We start from the raw sequence: 20,080 nt of genomic DNA, 5'->3' as shown, positions 1-20,080 counted from the left end.
GATCAAGCTTTGACTTCATTCCCATCCACCATTCCCCTGCTATTGTGTACTTTTCAGTTGCCCCGGATAGTTGCTTCTGTATTTTCCAGTTTCCAGGTGTAGGCCATGAGGAAGACAGGCTTTAGTTGGCTTACTCCATCCGGCCCCTCACTGGAATGGTATGCTTAGGATTTTAATGAGAATTGGCCAACAAGACTTGCTATTTCAAAGACCTTAATTAAGCACCTGTGAAGTACCCATGACTGTTGTCAGCACAGTGGGAAAAGACAACAGAGGTTCAAACACAGTCCCCACTCTCAAGGGACAGATCATCCACAGAAAGCCTGGTCCAGGTGAAAAATACAAGACTGTCCACGATGAGGACAAAAAAAAGGACACAGAGAAAAAAGAGGGGGATGAAAATTGGGGAATTAAAGCAGGTGACACTGGAGGCCATTCAATCCCATGCTCGAATTGGGTGGAGAAGAAAAGGCACATTCCACCAGAGGGAAAGGGGGCTTGACAGGGTAATTATTCTTCCAAAGTTGGTTTTGTGCCTTTTTAATGACATTGAGTTTATGTGCCCCAAAGGAAACTAAGGGGCGGCTTCTAAGGACATTTTATGACTCCTGACCATGTTCTTCCCTCCCCTTCCCTCAGTTGGTAGAAAGGGTTTCCAGGACTTCCCGCGTGAGGACTGGAAGCCCAGTCATGCTGGAGTGAGTCATGGGATCTTTCCTGGGGAGTCTTGAATTACCAACAGACAAAATGTTCAATAATTGTTGTAACTCAGCCAGTTGCTGGCATTGTTCATGTGCTTCAGCTGAGTTGAAACATCCGGAAGTTTACTTTTCATATTTTATTTGGGGTTATTCCTACAATCACAAAGGCAGTATCTTCATTCTAGGACAGTATCTATTATATTGGAAAAGGTTGTTTGTGAAGCATTCAGAGAGGCTTTGCCCGGGAGCCCTGTGAGCAGACCCCCACAGAGGCAGGGGGGCTGTGGCCGACAGCAGCTGACAGACGGCCCGCGTGAGCACGGGGGGCCAAGTCCGTTGTGAATTTTCACCTGCAGCTGTGTGGAAAATACCTGTGCCGGTGACCCCACAGTCTTTGGATTTCTAGCTTTAAGTTACAGCAGAGAAGTGAACGTTTTCAAGGGCTGAGCATAGAGGGAGGCCGGTAAACCTTAGCTGGTTTTGAGCCCGTCAGCTACCACGCACTGCTGTACGGAGGGACAATTGAAAGGAGAAAAGGGATTCCTGTCACAATCCGGGCATGGAGCGGAGAGCCTGGACAGCTCTCAGGGCAACCAGGCCTGCGGTTCAGAGAGATATCGTGTCTATTTCCAATCACGGAAATTCAGCTTCCTTCTCGTGTGACTCCATGCCAAGGCCCTGATTTTCTTTTCTGGAAGGAGGTATGCGTGGATCCAGAGTTACTGCTTGGCCAGCCCCCCGTGTCACATGTCAGGGGCAGGACCGGTGACTGTATCGCATTTGTGCCTTTTCACAGTCTAGTCTGGGAACTCGACCTTCTGTAAAAGACCTTGCTTGGGTCCCCCGCTCCCCATCCCCCCGCTTCCCCCCTCCTCCCGGCAGGCTGCGGGGACCGTCTTTTGTCGCTTATCTAACGCAAAATAAACAGAGCAATCTGGAGCTAATTTAGGCAGTTTCCCATATCAGGATACAGCTGGGAAAGATTTTAAGAAAAAGGCCCAACAGGAACAATAGTGCTGTGAAGTCGGGCAGCCGGCGGGGGAGCACGGGAAGGCCGCTGCAGACAGCCTGGCAGACAGCTGTCAGCCACTCCAATAACAATCCCCAGAGCCAATGAAAACGGGCAGGGGCCGTGCGGGCAGCCCGGCAGAACACCAACAATGCAAACAGGGGATTTGAGGGTGTTCCGAGTGAATGGCTCGAGTGTCAGGGCCACCGGTCTCCGGGGAGCCCTTCTGCACTGCTCCCATGCGGCAACGCCTGGACAGGAATCGCAGATGAGGGGACAACACTTCATTTCTCCACGACACGGGCCAAGATTTTTTTTTTTTTTTTTGATGTGCATGCATACATGCTGGCTTTATCCTGACTTATGAATCCAGCAAAGCCTGGGTAGGAACATCTGGTTTTGACATCAATTTCTCCTACTCTGCAGGCCGGTTGTCTTTTTAACTCTTTGGGGGCCCCTGGCTAGACCTTGAATTTCCTGGTCCAACTCGACAGAGGTGAGAGGGCTTGAGGGAGTTAAATAAAGCTATGGGGAACTTGCAAATGCTTTATATATTAAAACAAAAAAACCACACTTGGATCAAGCTCTTGACAAAAATCCAACCAATGAGGTAAACTGTATAGTCCTAGAGGCAGGGCCGTTCTGTGCAGAGAATACTGAGCTGGAAGCACAGAAACCTGCGTTCTCAGTCTGCTTCTGCCACAGCAGATGCCCTTATCCTCCTCTTCATCATTCAATCCAGGATGTTAGTTCATGCTCACACCTTCCTTCCCGAAAGGGCTCAACTTCATAAAAATGTCCCTCTGTAAGAGCAGCCTTTGGGCCTATTATAGAACAATTCCATTTGTTTAAAGATAACTTTAAATAATCCTTGTCTATGTTCTAAAGGAAGATGAATTACAGGACAACTGGGTGGCTCAGCCAATTAAGCGTCCAACTCTTGGTTTCGGCTCAGGTCACGATCTCAGGGTTGTGAGACTGAACCCCGCCTCAGGCTCTGTGCTCAATGCAGAGCCTGCTTGAGATTCTCTCTCCCCCTCTGCCCCTCCCCCCGCTCACACTAGTGCAAGCATACACACACTCCCTCTCTCTCAAATAAATAAATAAAATCTTAGAAGAATTCCCCCTAGAAGTTTCAATTAAAAAATATACAAATGAGGGGCGCCTGGGTGGCTCAGTCGTTAAGCGTCTGCCTTCAGCTCAGGTCATGATCCTGGGGTCCTGGGATCGAGCCCCGCATCAGGTTCCCTGCTCCGTGGGAAGCCTGCTTCTCTCTCTCCCACTCCCCCTGCTTGTGTTCTCTCTCTCGCTGTCTCTCTCTGTCAAATAAATAAATAAAATCTTAAAAAATATACATATATACAAATGAAAAAGTAGAAATTAAAGATTTCATTAGTCACTATTCCATCTGCTATTCCATCATATTCCACAATAAACTATTTAAACAGCATTGATTATCAAAGTTTCCATGATAATAGAACTGATTTTAAGACTAATATTTCAGACTACAAAAAGGCAGAGATATGGACAGGTTTTCTAAGAGTAGAAAAGAATATGAAAACTTTTGAAGTATAAAAAGATAGGAAGACAGGGCACTATACCCTTTAGAAATATAATATCCTTTCTATTTCTATCTATGTAATATCCTTTCTATTTTCTAAGTTTGGACAATGATTGCTTCAAAAATATCGAAGCACACTTAAATATCCAACTATCTGAAAATACAAAATCTCTCTAGGACAGCTCTCATACAATAGCATGTATCAGAATCCCCTAGAAGACTTGTTAATACACAGATTTCTGGGTCTCACCTCCAAAATTTCTGGTCCAGGGAGGAGCCTGAGAATTTGCATTTCTAACAAGTTCCCAGGTGATGAGGACGCTTCTGGGTCTATGCTCTGAGAACCATTGCTCCAGAGAGAGATGTAATGGCTGATACATTAAAGTCAACCAGTTTTATTCAGTATCCTTTATTGTTCTTTTGAATCACTGGTCAAGTGTGGTTGAATAGTGAGAGTGGAAAAACAGGCAAGAACACAAATTAGTACTGAATCAATGCAAAATATTCATAAAAAGTCACACAAAGAGAAAATGGCTGACCCTTAACTTTTGTGAGGATTAAATTATAAAGGTAGTTATTTTCTGAATGGCAAAATTGTTCTTAAGGATGGAAAAAATGTGGCAAAGGAGAGGGTTTTATAATGAGTCTCTAGGTCCATACTATACCAGTGGTTTTCATCCTTCAACCTGACTGACTACACTGCAGAATCACTTTGTGAATCTGAATCTTTGGGGTAGACTTTCTAGGTGGCCCGGCTTGAAAACACAGAGAAGATTGTGAACCTGCCTAAAAGAAAACAGTATTTGAATTTCCACGGTTGGAGTACAAAATCTCAAACAGTATCTGAGAGATCATTATGAAGACAACGAGGTCAAGAAAGATGAACAGCATGTGAGAAGCTGCCCAGCTACTTAGAAACAAAGCCACAATCATACTTCTTTTCCTGAAGCCTGTCCAGTTCTCTATCACATTATTTGACTGCAATGAAAATAATAATTAAAAAGACAGAAAAAGGAAGTACTTGGAGAGAATCTAAAATAGAGACCTCAGTACACAACACTAGTTGTATTAGTAAGGTCAATTACCATCTTGGAGATTAGCAGGCTGCCCACTGAGCAAGGAGCCTGACGCAGGACTTGATCCCAGGACGCTGGGATCATGACCTGAGCCAAAGGCAGACGCTTTAACGACTAAGTCACCCAGGCATCCCTATGATGTGCCTTAATAGAAGCGTGAACTGCTTCGTTGAAGGTCACAGAGAAAGAAATAACTATGTCTGGAAGGGTCAGGGAAGCCTCTGCAGAAGAGGTAATGCTTGACATGAGTCTTAAAGAAGAAAAATTATACATGGGAATAGAATGTATTAAAAAACAGCAGCATGAAAGAACAGAATGTTTTCAGTGAGCAGGTAAATGAATACTGGAGCCTCATCATACCGAGTGCCCAGTATATACAAATGCATATAAAGTACTCAACAGACACTCCTAGGCTGATCACCATGTCTGAGGTTTCTCTGGCTGTGCCAAAGTAGTTATTTTGGATGTAAAGAGAAGGAAAAGGTGGACTAGGGGTCCTTCCAGTTGAGTTATGTGGTTAACTGTTGAAGGATGTTTAACCCTTCCAGCGTATTTCTATTATTTTGACTCCAACATGGAAAAACTCTATGGATTATGTAACTTTCTGAATGGCAAAAGGAGAAGAAGAACGGTGATTTTAGAGACGGGTCTCAGACATCTATAGTCTGTTTTTAATTTCCATCCTGATAAAGGTGGACGGGGATAAAGAGGTATAAGGTGAGGCTACTAGCTGGGCCAGCTGGGAAAAGTGAAAAAGACAGTGAAGGAGGCATAGGGAGAACTAATTGTGATGATTCACGGTGGTGCCCCTTTACAGCAGTTCATCAGGCCCTTCCCTTACTCAAGTGATAACCACCTTCTCCATGCTGCAGTACCAAATTTTTTTTTTTTTTTAAGATTTTATTTATTTATTTGTCAGAGAGAGCGAGAAAGAGCACAAGCAGGGGGAGCGGCAGGCAGAGGGAGAAGCAGGCTCCCTGCTGAGCAGGGAGCCCGATGTGGGGCTCGATCCCAGGACCCTGGGATCATGACCTGAGCCGAAGGCAGACGCTTAACAACTTAGCCACCCAGGCGCCTCTGGAACTACACTTGTAACGAATGGTTACGTAACCAGGCCTTCACCATCTGTAACCCAAATGGCTGTGGTGAGGTTGGTTAATACCCTTCTTGTAGTACACGAGACCATATGAATTTGAAGACGAAGGAAAAAAGAGAGGAAATGGACGACAGTGACACTATCTGGCGGCCCTAACAGCTCACAGGCAAATTTCTCGCAAGCAAGCTATTTCTGACAATCTAGCAGTGATATCAGCATAGTGCACTGAGAGGTTTGCCAGAGGAAACGGGAAGTCATGGAGTGATCTGGTGAGGCCCACAGCTTGTCCGTGACTCAGCCTACTTTATGGGACTCAAAATGAATTAAGACTACACTTTAAAACCCGTATCTTCCACCTGGTTCCCATCACTGTTTTTTGGCTAGCAGGAAAAGGACCTGCCAGTTTCTATCTGCAGGAGGTAAAAAAGGGACAGCATATTTCAGGGAAAAGCAAATAAACATATTTGCCATGACAGTTTCAAGTTTACCAACACAGCAGGTGGGTCAGGAAGTGCTGCACGGATCCAAGTTACGGCAACAGCAACCTTTCCCTCAGCCAGGCAACGCAACATGGGTCTATTTGGAACTCATGAGAGGGAAAAGTGGTCAGACAGGAGCTTCTCCAACTACCTAAGGCACTTATATTTTATGGGAACTTTTCTCTCTTGGGATCCAATTCACAATACCACTATCCATTCCCATTTCTTGATAAAAACCATACGGTCAAATTATTTTTAAAGAAGCTTTACTGAAAGAATATTCAAGGCTTTAGAAAGAAGAAGCCGTTATCAGTTTGATCACTTAAAAGCTCTGTTCGTGCTTACTGAAAACATGCTGAGCCCGGCGGACAGGCCTCAGTGAGTCGGTGGGATCCTGCAGGAATGTTTCCTGGTCGGCCAGGGCAATGCCTCCTTCCCCAGGCCTTTCCCTGCCAGCCAATAACACGATGGGAGCTGAGCTTAAAACGTAGTTTTAATTCACTTTCAGTATCAGACAGTAGGCTGAGTCACAGCAAAAGCAGCTCTTTGGGACAGATTTGGTATTTTTCCTATCCTGCTGTATGATGGAATCTATTTTATTTGATTCTCGAGTTTCTCATGGAATGATCAGACACAAATGTCGTGGTTCTTATCAGTTTATTTTACAAAAGTGAGTTAAAACAATTAAAAAAAAAAAGAAATGGAAAAAAACAAAAACAAAACCTCCAGGCATTTCAACATTGACTCAGTGTTGCACATTTGTGTTTACGGACTTGCCATGTTAGATACATCACAATTATTCTCTGCCACCATGTGTGTTTATGCCAAAATATCAAAGGTACCCAAATTTTTAGCCAAAGGGAAAAAAATCTTTCTTGTCTAGCTGTAGTTACCCAGATCATGATTTCTTAAAATGATTGCTATTTTTAAAAATTATGTTTTTGAAGAATTTTTAATGTCAGAGAAATTTTTACTGTAGAAAGTTAAGTATTTACCTTGAGTGCTAAGATAATAATTTACATTTTTCTCTTTATACCTTTCAATAGTTTTCTAGTTTTCTACCATGATCATATATTAATTTTATCAGAGCATGATTAAAGTAATTTTTAAAAATTAAGGAAGATACTAAGGATTTCTTTCAAAAATTGATACTCAATCTAAAATAAGTGTGGCTTATTGTATAATAAAATCTATTCTGGTAATCTAAAGGTTAGAACATATTATTTTAAATGTTAATTTATAAAAAAAAAAGAAAGTACTTAACTAGGGAGTACCTTTTTTAGAGAGAAAAAGAATATTTTAGGGCGTCTGGGTGGCTCAGTTGTTAAGCGTCTGCCTTCGGCTCAGGTCATGATCCCAGGGTCCTGGGATCGAGTCCCACATTGGGCTCCCTGCTCAGTGGGGAGTCTGCTTCTCCCTCTCCCACTTCCCCTGCTTGTGTTCCTGCTCTCACTATCTCTCTCTCTGTCAAATAAATAAATAAAATCTTAAAAAAAAAAAAAAGAATATTTTAGAGCCAAATTATTAAAAAAAATATAAAATGAAACAAGCCCTCCATGTCCCCACCAGTTCTCAGTGCCATACTTGCTGGAAAAGGGTGGTCCACATATCACAATGGAGGGGCCCACAAATGCTTAGAGCCATAGGATGGTGCCAAGACAATTTACAGTCATTATACTTCATGAGTGTCTTCTTATGGATATTAAACATTCGTGTTAATTTTCCAGGTAACCTGACAACCAACAGACTACTTTCTTCAGCTCTTAAACTCTCCTTACTTGTATATTTTTGACTAGAAGAGGCATAACTCAACTCTGGCAGAAACACTCCCTTACGTCAAATAAATCTGGTCTTCACTATCAATGTGAAATCAGTTCGGTTTCCGTTTCCCATTCATTTCCTGGGTACCTTATTGAGTTATCGGAAAATTACTAGACCAACCAACTACTGCTGCCACCTCAATTGAAACAATTTATCTGGGCGACATAGGTAGGCCCTTGGCTTCTTTTTTTTGAGCTCCATCAGTCATGGCATAAAGGACTTTTCTGAGCTGTCCTGATACTGTAACTAAAAGGAAACCAGTGATTTCAGGAACTTCTTTTCTACATTGAGGATCATGATTAGTAAAACACTCGAGTCAGTCTGAGGCGAGCTAACTCTATACTCTGAGAGAAAAGATGCCCTAGGGGCAGAGACGGGGAAGGTCAAATAGCTTTCTCTTAAACACAAAGACTTCATTAATTTAGGAGAAAAAAATAAAAGGGGGGAGAGGATGTGAAACAGAAGGTAACACGAAACCTGGCATCTGTCAGATCTAAATGGTGTTTACTTGCTTACTGCAGCCCTTATGTAATCTCAGTCTGGGACTTCATTTACGCTTTGAGATTAGCATTTACTGCAAATTTCCTCTAAGATGAATGATTCACTGTAAAATTACTAAAGTTTTCGATGAGGTGAATATGCAGCAAGTGGGGCATGACTTCCATAAAATTCAAAATGTCCCAGACATGGATGAATATCTCATGTGTAAACAGCTAATGATAAGCACACACTCTATCTTACATTTCTTTTAAGGTTCTCAGCAGGTCTGCAAAAGCTTCCCCTGCAGGTTCTAAGGCAGACAGAGGCCAAGGTACATCAAGGTATCCTGACTATTGGGAGAATGAGACGGGTCCTCCCTGGCCTGTTCTATTCCAGAGCAAAGAACACTAGACCTGGGCACATGGACAAGCTTTCTTATCTAAACCCAAGAGCAGACTTGATCAAACTTCTGGGTTAATGTGGTAAAATACTAAATTCGCCTATCTTCTGGAAATATTCAGGTAGAACGAGAGGTCACTGAGATAATGACCCCATGGACTCCTACCCCAAGACCACCTATGTCTCCTTCCCATCCCCAAAGTCATCCTTCTCTTACCAACGAAAATCAAAAGAAAGGAGCTAAAACATCGATTTGTTCTGGAGATAAAATGTTACCTTAATGCTGAGTTTTCTCCTTGAGATTTACAATTTTCCTATTAAATTATATCATTTATCATGCCCTAAGAGCAATGTCAGTGTCTAAGAAAATCAGAAACAGAGTAAGGAATTAGGAAATAATTTAGTAACTAGAGGTAGTTATTCATTCATGGGAGGAGGGGAATCTTTCTGGCCTGTCTTCTAGCAGGAACTATAAATGCATATACGCCTATACATACGTTTTGCAACTGCAAACATTAAAATATCAACCTACGCTGTGCCCATGTTCCAAGCACAGAGGATATTGTGATAAGCAAGACAGATAAGGTCCTTGCTCTCTTGGAGCTTAATTCTGGTGAGGAAGACAGATGACAAACAAGTAAGCAAAAACAGCAAAAACAACCACTGTGATAAATGCTATGCAGAAAACCAACACTGTGATATGAGAGACAATGAGGGGTGCAGGGAGGGAGAACATCAGATGAGGGGTTGATTTGTGAGCTGATACTTAAAATGACAATGTATCAGCAGCCTTGGGAAGGTCAAGGGAACTCAAGTTCAAAGGCCTTTCTAATACAGTTTTAGGGCTGTGTGATACATTGTGCCAAAACTTCTTTTAAATTAAAGAATGTATCAACTATATTCCTGATAATTTTCTGTTGTCAAGAAAAATGGAAGCTAAATGATATTGAGCAGTAAACCACAAAGGAACTTTTGTGAGTATCATCACTTTTCTTCCATTACCTGTACCCCACCCACCTACTTAATTTCACTGACATTTATTTACATGATAGGATACACGTTCACATGAAATCCTTTTGTGTTTGAATGCAATTGTATTTAAAGGTGGCAAATTAAACCACAGGTTCAAGGAGAACTGAGGAATACTGAACACTCTTCAATCAAATTTGGCCCAAATTAGTTAATTTCTTAGAAACCAACAATAGAACAAGAGATAGACAAAACTCAAACTGTCACCACACTTCCTCATGTTGGCCCATCTCATCTGTATCATGAGATAACCGGAAACACAAGTAATTCATAGTTTTTTTACTGTAACTTTGATTCAGGTAGAGAGTAGATTTATTAGTAAACAGTAATTTATTATTTCTCATAGGAAAAGTGTCCCCTGTGTAGCAACTAAGTATTCTAAATGCAATTTCATAGTTAACGTATTTGCACATCTGGAGATTCTGATGGTACTTTTATGTACTAAAACTACCATTCCTAATACCTCCATCAGATGTAGTCGGAAGCCTTAGGAAGGCAATATATTGTCAATTTTTAAATAAAGCTTTTTTTAAGTGGAATTACACTTATGGACACTTTTCAGGGATGTTCTCATTCAGTTTATACTAGAATACATCTAATTTGATTTGTAAGAGTCTTCCATATATATACAAAACATTTTATTTTAGAATAGTTTTAGATGTACAGAAAAATTGCAAATGTAATATAGAGAGCTCCCACAAAACCCATACTCAGTTTCTCTTATGGTTAACATCCTACATTAATTAGTCTTATACACTTTGGGGACAAAAATCTCAATTTCATGTGCACACATACACACACACTTGAAGAACTTTCAGCCTAATATGGTATTTCTTATATGGTTTAGCATAAAAATTGTAATCTTTCAAGACCTTTTCTTAATGTCTGATTTTTTGATGTTAGAATAATGATTTATTAAATAAAGTAATTCCTCTCCAGACATTTTTAGAGTCAAAGCAAGTTTTTATCAAAAGGTCACGACCAAGTAATTATCTAATTAGCAAAAACATTTTTTTCTCAGCTCAGAAAGGAATTAGAAATTACAACCATGAAACGGTACTGATTGGGTTTTCACAGAAGCATGAAGTGCTAGAGCTCTTTTTGTTTGTTTCGCTCTTCTGCCATGAAGGTTACCCAAATTAACCCTTTATCTTCCGCATGACAACGCCAATATAATGCTGCAGTTCAGTAGCGGAAGAGAAACAAAACTGAGTCAAGTAAACTTGGGGATTTTTCTTAAGTATGCAATTTCTATATGGGCACAATTTCAAGGACAGGAAACTAGGAGCCCCGTTCTCCAATCTGGGATAAGACAATGGAGGCGGGGTGTGGGAATGATACTCTAGAGCTCTCACGGGAATGCAGATGTGCCAGTGAGCCCGTCAGAGCCCCGACTGCAGAGTAGTCAGGATAGGGCATGCTGGGGGGACCACACAATCCTTATTGCATATAAACAGTATCTACTTACCACAAATGTCAGCACTTTTGCATTCCTGAACAAGGGGAGACTGCCATTGCCAGTAGCTAGCTTGGACTGGGCTTCAGGCAGGATTAGTGGACAGTCCAAACGCCTGGGGGAGTTTGGTCAAGTTTGACTCACTTTCTATGCGCTTAGCATGGAGCCTTGCATAAAGCAATCATTGAAAGAATATGTGCTGAATAAATGAAGGAATAAAGAGTTTACACCCCTAAAAGAACTGCAGAGATTTGGGGTTATATGTAGTTGTTGGAGCCCAGAAATCAAGGGCTTTCCAATAAGCCAACCATAAGACTACATTTGAATTTGGAGACTTGGCTGATCTGGAGGAGCTTCTTAGCACCCAGACTCCTGTTTAGCAAGCCATTATCCTGGAGAATGTTGAATACATTTTCAGAAAAAGTCTCCTTCACATAACAAAGCGGCAGGAGGAGGGAATAAGAGCAGAGGCACTTCCTACTACAAGTGAATTCTAGAACTGGTAACAGTGGTGTTCTCTGGGAAAAGAAACTGAAAGGCTGGACAACAGTGGTAGGTAGATGGACTTATTTTTCACTCAAAAACTTTTGAGCATTTGAAAATTCGTACTTCGTGCATTATGAGTTAAAAAATAAAGTAAATTAATATTTAAAAATGAAGTCTGGATGAAGCCATTCATCTGGAACAAGATTACTGGGCAGTAATCACAGGAATATCCCAAACAGAAGGCAAGATGGAAGGGAGGGGTCCAAAGATACACTGAGGACTTAGGTCTCAGAGGGTCCTCTACCCTGCTGGCCAGTGGGTACCTGAGCAGAGCAGGTACATCAGTGGGTGATAAGGCTGGGTGAGCAGCAGCGACTCACACCTCCAAAAGCAGGTTGGGGGGGATGATCCTTCAGCATCTAGACTCTCATTTGCAAGGAGTTCTGTACAAGTGGTGATCTGACTGCAAATCCTAACTCTTTCCAGCTCCTGAACCCTCCCCCTCTGCTTCCACTCCTCACAGAGCACCATCAACAGGCGTCCTTCTGTCCTGAGCCTCTGGCTCTCCCCTAAGGACCCTGCTTCCTCTGCGGCCTTACTGTTCATCACTGCACTTCCTAACTTTTCCTATCCTTCTCTCTAATCACCATCCCTCCCCCCCCCCCAGATTGAAGCTCATACACTCAGACTACACCGCTGACTAAATTATTTTATTGCAGGTGTTTTTAGACTCCTGGATCACTGCTACCATGTTCCTTGAAGATTGTGACACCTAGCATCCCATCACTCTCGCCAGTACCATTCCCATCACTCTCTGCAAACCACTGATGATTTCCATATCAATACAGATGATCTTTCTAAAATCCTAGACTCTTAGTGACCTGACTTCCTCTCCTTCAACGATCTTATCCCCTACCCTGCTGTAGCACCTCACTCCCAGACTCATCCTCTGGACCTTGTAGTTACAAGGATTTGTAAACCCTCCACAATCTCAATTTCAAGCATCACATTCTCCAGTGACCACCAACCATCTCATCAGCTCACCTGCTATAGAACTGAGCTGTTAAAAACGATAACCACTAGAACATTGGATATTCACATGCAAAAGAATAAAATTGCACCCCTGTCTTACAGCACTCACAAAAATTAACTCAACATGGATTCAAGTCTTAAATGTAAGACCCGAAACCATGAAACTCCTAGAAGAAAACATGGGGGAAGAACTCCTTGACATTGGTCTTGGCAATAAATTTTTGGACATGACGCTCAAAGCATAAGCAACAAAAACAAAAACAAGTGGGATTACACAAAATAAAAAGCTTCTGCACAGCAAAAGAAACAATCAATAAAATTAAAAGGCAACCTACAGAATGGGAGAAAATACTTGCAAAACCATATATCTGATAAAAGGATATATACCTGATAGTATAAAAATAAATAATTTGATTTTAAAAATGGGCAAAGGACCTGAATGAATAGACATTGTTCCAAGGAAGACATACAAATGACCAACAGGTACACAAAGAGGTGCCCAACATCACTCATCATCAGGAAAATGCAAATTAAAAGCACAATGAGATATCACCTCACACCTGTCAGAATGGCTATCACTGAAAAGACAAGAAGTAAGTCCTGGCAAGGATGTGGAGAAAAGGGAACCCTAATATACCCTTGGTGGGAATGTAAATTGATATAGCCACTATGGAAAACAGTATGAAGAGTCTTCCAAAAATTAAAAATAGAACTACTATATGATTCAGTAATCCCAACTCTGGGTATATAGACAAAAGGAAATGAAATTACTATCTTGAAGAGTTATCTTCACCCCCATGTTCACTTTGGTGTTATTTACAAAAGCCAAGACATGAAACAACCTAAGTGTCCACTGATGGATAAATGGATAAAGAAAATGTGGTGCTGATAAAGAATAGATAAATATAATGAAATATTATTCGGCCATAAAAAGGAAGAAAATCCTGCCATCTGTGACAACATGTTTGAACCTTGAGGCATTATGCTAAGTGAAACAAATCAGAGGAAGACAAATACTGTATGATCTCACTTACATGTGAAAGCTACAAACAACTGAACTCATAATAGGAGACTGGTGGCCGCCAGGGGCTGCGGGGTGAAGGTGATCAAAAGGTACAAACTTCCAGATACAAATGAATAAGTTCTGGGGACCTAATGTATAGCATGGTGACTGTACCGAACAATACAGTACTGAATACACGAAAATTGCTAAGAGAGTAAAACTTTTATGTTCTTACCACACACCCACCCACCGCCCCCCCACACACACAGGTAACTACATAGGGTAAGAGATGTGTTAACTAACATTCTTGTGGTAATCATTTGGCAACATAGACTTGTATCAAATCATCATGTTGTGCACCTTAAACTTACACAATGTTATCTGTCAATTATATCTCAATCAAGCTGGGAGGAAAACAACAAATGGTAGCCACTAGGCACATTTGGCTACTGAGCACCTAAAATGAGGCTAGTCTGAATTGAGATGTGCTGCAAGCATAAAATACACAACAAACTTACTGTGTTTTTTTTTTTTAAATATTGTAAAATATCTCACTGATAACTTTTTATATTGATTACTAATTGAAATGATAATATTTTAGCTGTATTACACTGAATAAAATATATTACTAAAACTAATTTTACCTATATCTTTTTAGTTTTTTTGAACATAGCTACTTAAAATACAGGTGTGACTCACATTTGTGGTTTGCATTAGATTTCTATTGGACAACACTGATCGAGAACCTCACTTCAATAATTCTTCAACCACCATCAGGATGTACAGTCCTTCAATCACACTACCTTTTTACCACATCTTAACAACCCTCCACCAAGTCCTAAATTTCCCTCCTTACCCAGCTCACATTTCATGGCGCATCGTTATAATCTCTTCTTTTTTTGTTGTTTTGTCTTAAAATTTTTAATTGAAGTATAATTAACATGCAGTGTTATATTAGTTTCAGGTGTACTATATAATTATTCAACAATTCTATACATTTCTTAGTGCTCAAGGTAAGTGTACTCTTAATCCCCTTTCCCTATACCACCCATTCCCCCACACACATCATATTCTCTTTCTTTTTTTTTTTTTTTTAAGAGAGAGAGGGAAGAGGGGACAGAGGGAGAGGGAGAGAGAATCTCAAGCCTACTCCCCACTGAGCACAGAGCCCGATGTGGGGCTCGATCTCATGACCCTGAGATCATGACCTGAGCTGAAATCTAGAGTCAGACGCTTAAATGACTGAGCCACTCAGGCACCCCTATATTCTCTTCTTCATACAACTTTGCCCTTCTCTTTTCATTAAACTCAACCTCATTAAATTCAACTTTCCATGGCTCCTCAGGTATCCCAAAACCAAGTATCATCAATGTTTCCTTGGCCAAATTTTGTCATCACTAATTCTCTTCCTATTGGAAGCCCAATGGCTCTAGAGCCAGCACATAACCATTTAAGAAACAGAATGAGTGACAGCTTTAAAGGAAAGACCATTAACCAAAAAAACTTGAACAGAGTTCTACTCCCACATCTGCCTCAATCCAGCTGTGCGACCATAGAGAGGACCTTAACCTCTTTGAGGCTCAATTTCCTCATGTATAGTATGAGGCTCTTAGCCTTTCTAGCTTCAACATGCTAGGATTTGGTGAAGACTGTGGGAGTCAGTTTGAACATGGGGCTACGAAGAAATGCTTTCTGACACTGTCTTTGAGCCAAAACCAGCAGTTTGCATGCAAGTAGTTTATTTTGGAAGCGATCCCAGGGAGCAGAAATGAGAGGCCAGAGTTGTTGAACAAGGAATGAGAGAAAGCCACACACGGATGTGTTATCAAGCTGGCCACTGCCACAGGTGACTCATGCTCAATCTCACTGGTCCCCTTTGAGAATCCCAAGTAATTCATCTCAGAACTGTCACTCTGGGGGGTAGAGGGGGAAAACATTCATACACTGGCTCCCAATGAGTAAGCGTGGCCCCACGGGCATCAACTTCAGCACATCCGGGGTGTGTACATGTAAGTCTCTCAGTGTTGGAGAACATGTGGACTTAAGGCAAGGCACGATGGTTGCCCTGTGAGAAGCTGACCAAAGCCTACTATGAACTGGCCACCAGAGCAGCAGTTGGAGCAAAACATGGGGCTACAAGGATCCGCCATGACACACAGAGTTGTGGATGACACACTGTCTTAATAAGTGTGGTTTCTAAATGAAAGCCTAGAGCCAAAGGACACAATTGGTTTGCTTTTAACTATGGATCACTGTCCCTTAGGCCCATCTCTTCATCGAAAAGTGGAGAAAAACATAGACCTACCTCACATTCTGGGAAAAGACTTAAAACCAGAGTGTTGCCATTCAGTGGTTTAAGAACTTCAGTAATGTTTAAAGACAGATATTGACCATGGGGCTTCTGCCTGCCCCAGTCCTGCCCAGTTGCAGATTCTGGGGCCTTCAACATATAGGTTCAGCTCTGCTCAGCCCTGGTTATTGAGAGCTTCAACTGGAGTCTATAGCTCTTCTAACCCTTACATCCACCCACCCACCTCCAACTGCTTCTCCTCCAACTGCTTAAGTGTGGGCTTCTGACTTGTTTCCAAACATGAATTCTAGTTTCCCGAAAACAAGGTCTCAATGGCCTGCCTGGCCCTGGGGACCTCCTTTTCTAGGAGGTGCTGGGTTCTGCTCATGTAGCACAGCTGAATGAGGTCCTGCTTCAATCTGGATTCTTTGAATCCTGATACGATACAATATTTATATAACAACACATTGCCCAGAGATTATTGCTTTGATGTCCTCACCAATACAAAATGGCAAAAGCCCAGCTTGTGATGATAGTAATAATAGCTGTAACTGTTAAATTCCTACTTCCCACCAGGCCTGGTATCAGGTACTTTACAGGAATCTTATTTTACTTCTCACAATAGTCCTGTGAGTAAGCTTTATCCCCATTTGCAGATAAGCAAACTGATGCTCAGAAATTTACCAAAAGTCACCCAATTAGTAAGTGGTAGAATGAGAATCTGAGCTCGGGTTTGTCTCATTACAGGACCCCTGCCTTGTCTTGTTTTGTTTTGTTTTGTTTTTATGTTACGTTACCATACATTACAGGACCCCTGCCTTGTCTTAACCACTCTCTTCGAGATGGATCTCAAACTTGCCATGTTTCCTGGGCCATTACAGATCAGACTTGCCATCAATCTTCTGGAACCAGTCCTAAATCCAGCCCCCTACTCCCAGCCTTGTCCAGAACTGGTTTTCTATCCTCGCCCTGTCCCCAACATGTCAAGTAGGTCATTTTCCAGGGAATTTTGCATTGACCCAAAGCTAGAATATTTTTTTGGTACATTATATTGCTTTATCTGGCATTTGAGTTGGGCAGCCTTTTGAAGTTAAAATGTGTTATCAATTTCTAGTGTGCTCTCTGAGTTAGAACAAAATCAAGATCCATTACTAAGTTCCAATGATGAGATATGGATGCCCAATGCCAAGGACAATAAAAGAGAGCAAGGGGAAGGAGACGGTTGTTCAGGGAATAGACTGAATTGGAGTTGAGATAATAGCATGTAATTTTAAAAGCAAAGCATTGTCCCCAAATACCAACATTTAAAATGATTTTTCTTTTCCAATTATGTTTCTTACTTTTTACTCTTCACATATTGTATACATACAAGAGAGGGAGAAAGATCCGCTGATCATTACCACTGTACTTGCACACATACTCTCAAGGTTCTACACACACATTCACGTGTTCAAGTCCTGACTTCTTAAGGAAGCCAACAGTGGCTGACTGGCTGGGAGTCTTCCAGGAAGAGGCTGTTTATGTCTGCTCCCTCCTGAACCCTCAGACTTGGAACAGCTCATTATCATGACCCATCATTTCTCTCTCATTTACAATTCCCAACAGAACTCCTGGTTGATGGTTGCAGAGGCTGGGCAGTGATCCACAGGAACACGGTTTCTGCATTCAGCATAGCAAGTTATCTTGCCAAAGCTCCAGAATCAATTAATGCTTCAAGACATGAGAAAATATTACCGACAAAAGGACAGACATCCAAGAAAAAAAGTAAGTAAGTTCCCACGGAGGAAATCTATGCCTTTGCTTTTCAGTCATACGCAGCAACAAGACTGAGTGAACTGCTCAAGATTATGAGCTGACAAATAAAGCAGTGAGAAGTGAGAATGAAGGCTTCCCAGCAACTCTGCCTCCAAGAAGCCAGTGACGAGGCCTAAGTCCTTTCTATCACTACGGGCAGAAAGGGAAGAGGACCAAGTTCGAGAATTCAATTCTTCTTTACCTCTCTTAACTCTCTAAACATTTTATAAGTAACTGTATTATTAAACAAAGCACAGTGTAGAATTTAATAAAAAAGAGAGAATGAGACACACCTCCTCATTTTTCAGAATGGCGTGATCCACTGTGAACAAAAGACATTTTCGAACTCACAGAGCCGTGTGAGACTATGAATCCAGCAGCTGGAATGGAAAGGAAAAAAATCTACATTTTCAAACCATTTCAGTTACCTCTCTGTGATTATGTCTCTCTTTAGAAAAAGGTGATGATTATTTCTAATCTACCCCAGAGAATTAGAAGATAGTGCAGCTCTACAACAAAGGATATTTTTAAAAGACCTTAAAAAGCAACAGTACTCTGGTGGGGGTGTCGGTAATGGGGGAGGCTATGCAAGGTTAGGAGTGGGAGCGTCTGGGAAATCTCTGTACCCCCTGAAGGAATAGACTTCAAGTAATGAGACCCCTTCCTTCCTTCCTTCCTCCTTCCCTTCCTTCCTTCCTTCCTAACATCCCAACTCCAGATTATGCAAACAAATTACATCTTTCTATGGAGTCACTGGGAGGCAATACCCTTCTTCCAATGATGCTGTCAATGCTCAAAACTCTTTTTTGGATTTTCCTTCAAAGCCAGTTTATAAGCCTCCTTAACAGAATGAGCCCAGCTCCTGCTTTGTGGTGCCTTACAGTCTATTTCGTGGTATTCCATCTAAGCCTGGTCATTAGAGAGAAGATCTACCATAAACAATCCCTGGGGTACTCCCAAGAGGTAGGAATTATTGTAATTACAAAGCTACAGTCTAGAGCAGCACTGTCCAACAGAGATATAATCTGAGCTATACATGTAATGTAAAAATTTTCTAGTGGCCACATTTTAAAAAGAAACAGTTAAATTTATTTTTGATAAATATTTTATTCCACTTAATATATCAAAAATATTATCATTCCAACATGTCATCAATACAATTGTATTATTTTATTTATGCTTACAGCACACCTTTATTTGTGCTTACAGCACATCTCAATTCAAATTAGCCCACATTTCAAATGCGTGATAGCCACCAGTGGCTAGTGGGCACCTACTGGACAGCACAGATCTAGATCCTTTTCCCTCCTGAATAAGGAAAGTCGGGGCACTACTGAGTACTGGGTTAACTGAGTTCTTCTTGGCTTTTCTTAATTCCTTTAACTTGTGAGTAGATGACCATGATACAAGAAAGCAGTCTATAACCCTGGACAGAGTTTGATATTAAAATAAAGAAAATCTTACAACAAAATCAATGTGACACACGCCAGAATACACGGAAATTAAAATAGAAATGGTAAATGCAGGTCTAGAGGCTCTTTCACCCACTACCAATTCTGCTCCTGTTGGCCTCTGATGCTACTCTAGCTTGGAGAGACTGCATGGGGTCTTTTCTCCAAGCTGGGAACGGCCGGAGACAGCTTTGAAAGGGAGGGGATGGCCTTTGCCTAGGAAAAACCGGAATCTGTGATCTAATCTATTTAATGATTCACAACCCAAACATACCGAAGACAAAGGACTAGCATGGGGCCGGGGCCTGGGCCTGGGGAGCGCAGGGAGCCAGAAGGGCTGGAGAAGCAGACACAGGAATGTAGTAGGGCTGAGGACCAGCAGGTGAGAAAGGAAAGAACTGAAGACTCAGGAAGTGCCTCTGAAGACCCTTCATTCCATCTATTATGCTAGGAGACAGCCAGGCCTCTCTGCATTCTTAGCAAGAATGTAGACTCCACACCCCGACCAGAGCACAGAGATACTTCATGTCTGTTGTGTGGGACAGAAGCACATTCTGGAGGGGGCCCACGCTAACCACCATCAGGATTTGCCGTCTAGGATATGCAGCGTCAGAGAGGCTGGGCCTCCAACTGGCGTTCTCAACAGCTAAGCAGAATCCCCAGCCAGGCAGCCAAGTGCAGGACCTCCTGCCCCCCACTTCCACAGGCACTTACAAGGAACCGTAGTTCCTGCCTCAAGCTCTAAGTAAGGATTAGTGGGCATTTTTTTGTGGATGAATAGAGTTGATTCTTTTTTTTTTTTTAAAGATTTTATTTGACAGAGAGATAGAGCCAGAGAGCACAAGGGAGGAGAGGGGGCAGAGGGAGAAGGAGAAGCAGGCTCCCCGCTAAGCAGGGAGCCCTATGTGGGGCTCGAT

General features: G+C 41.8%; 1 protein-coding gene and 1 long non-coding RNA gene across 2 annotated transcripts in view; both read right to left on the bottom strand.

Moving 5' to 3' along the window:
• The window catches only part of ARSB (arylsulfatase B), a 159,527-nt gene that overhangs the window by 96,604 nt on the left and 42,843 nt on the right, over nucleotides 1-20,080 (bottom strand). The window lies entirely within an intron of this gene.
• LOC144380970 (uncharacterized) lies at nucleotides 2,831-3,737 on the bottom strand. The gene is made up of 2 exons (XR_013445340.1): nucleotides 3,522-3,737; nucleotides 2,831-3,029 (listed from the first exon to the last, which is right to left on the bottom strand). It is a non-coding gene; the product is annotated as an uncharacterized LOC144380970 (long non-coding RNA).

This window comes from Halichoerus grypus, chromosome 2 (assembly GCF_964656455.1).
Source record: "Halichoerus grypus chromosome 2, mHalGry1.hap1.1, whole genome shotgun sequence".
Taxonomy (NCBI): Eukaryota; Metazoa; Chordata; class Mammalia; order Carnivora; family Phocidae; genus Halichoerus; species Halichoerus grypus.
The sequence above is the reverse complement of the archived record's forward strand: the minus strand, read 5'-3'. Positions and strand labels throughout refer to the sequence as shown.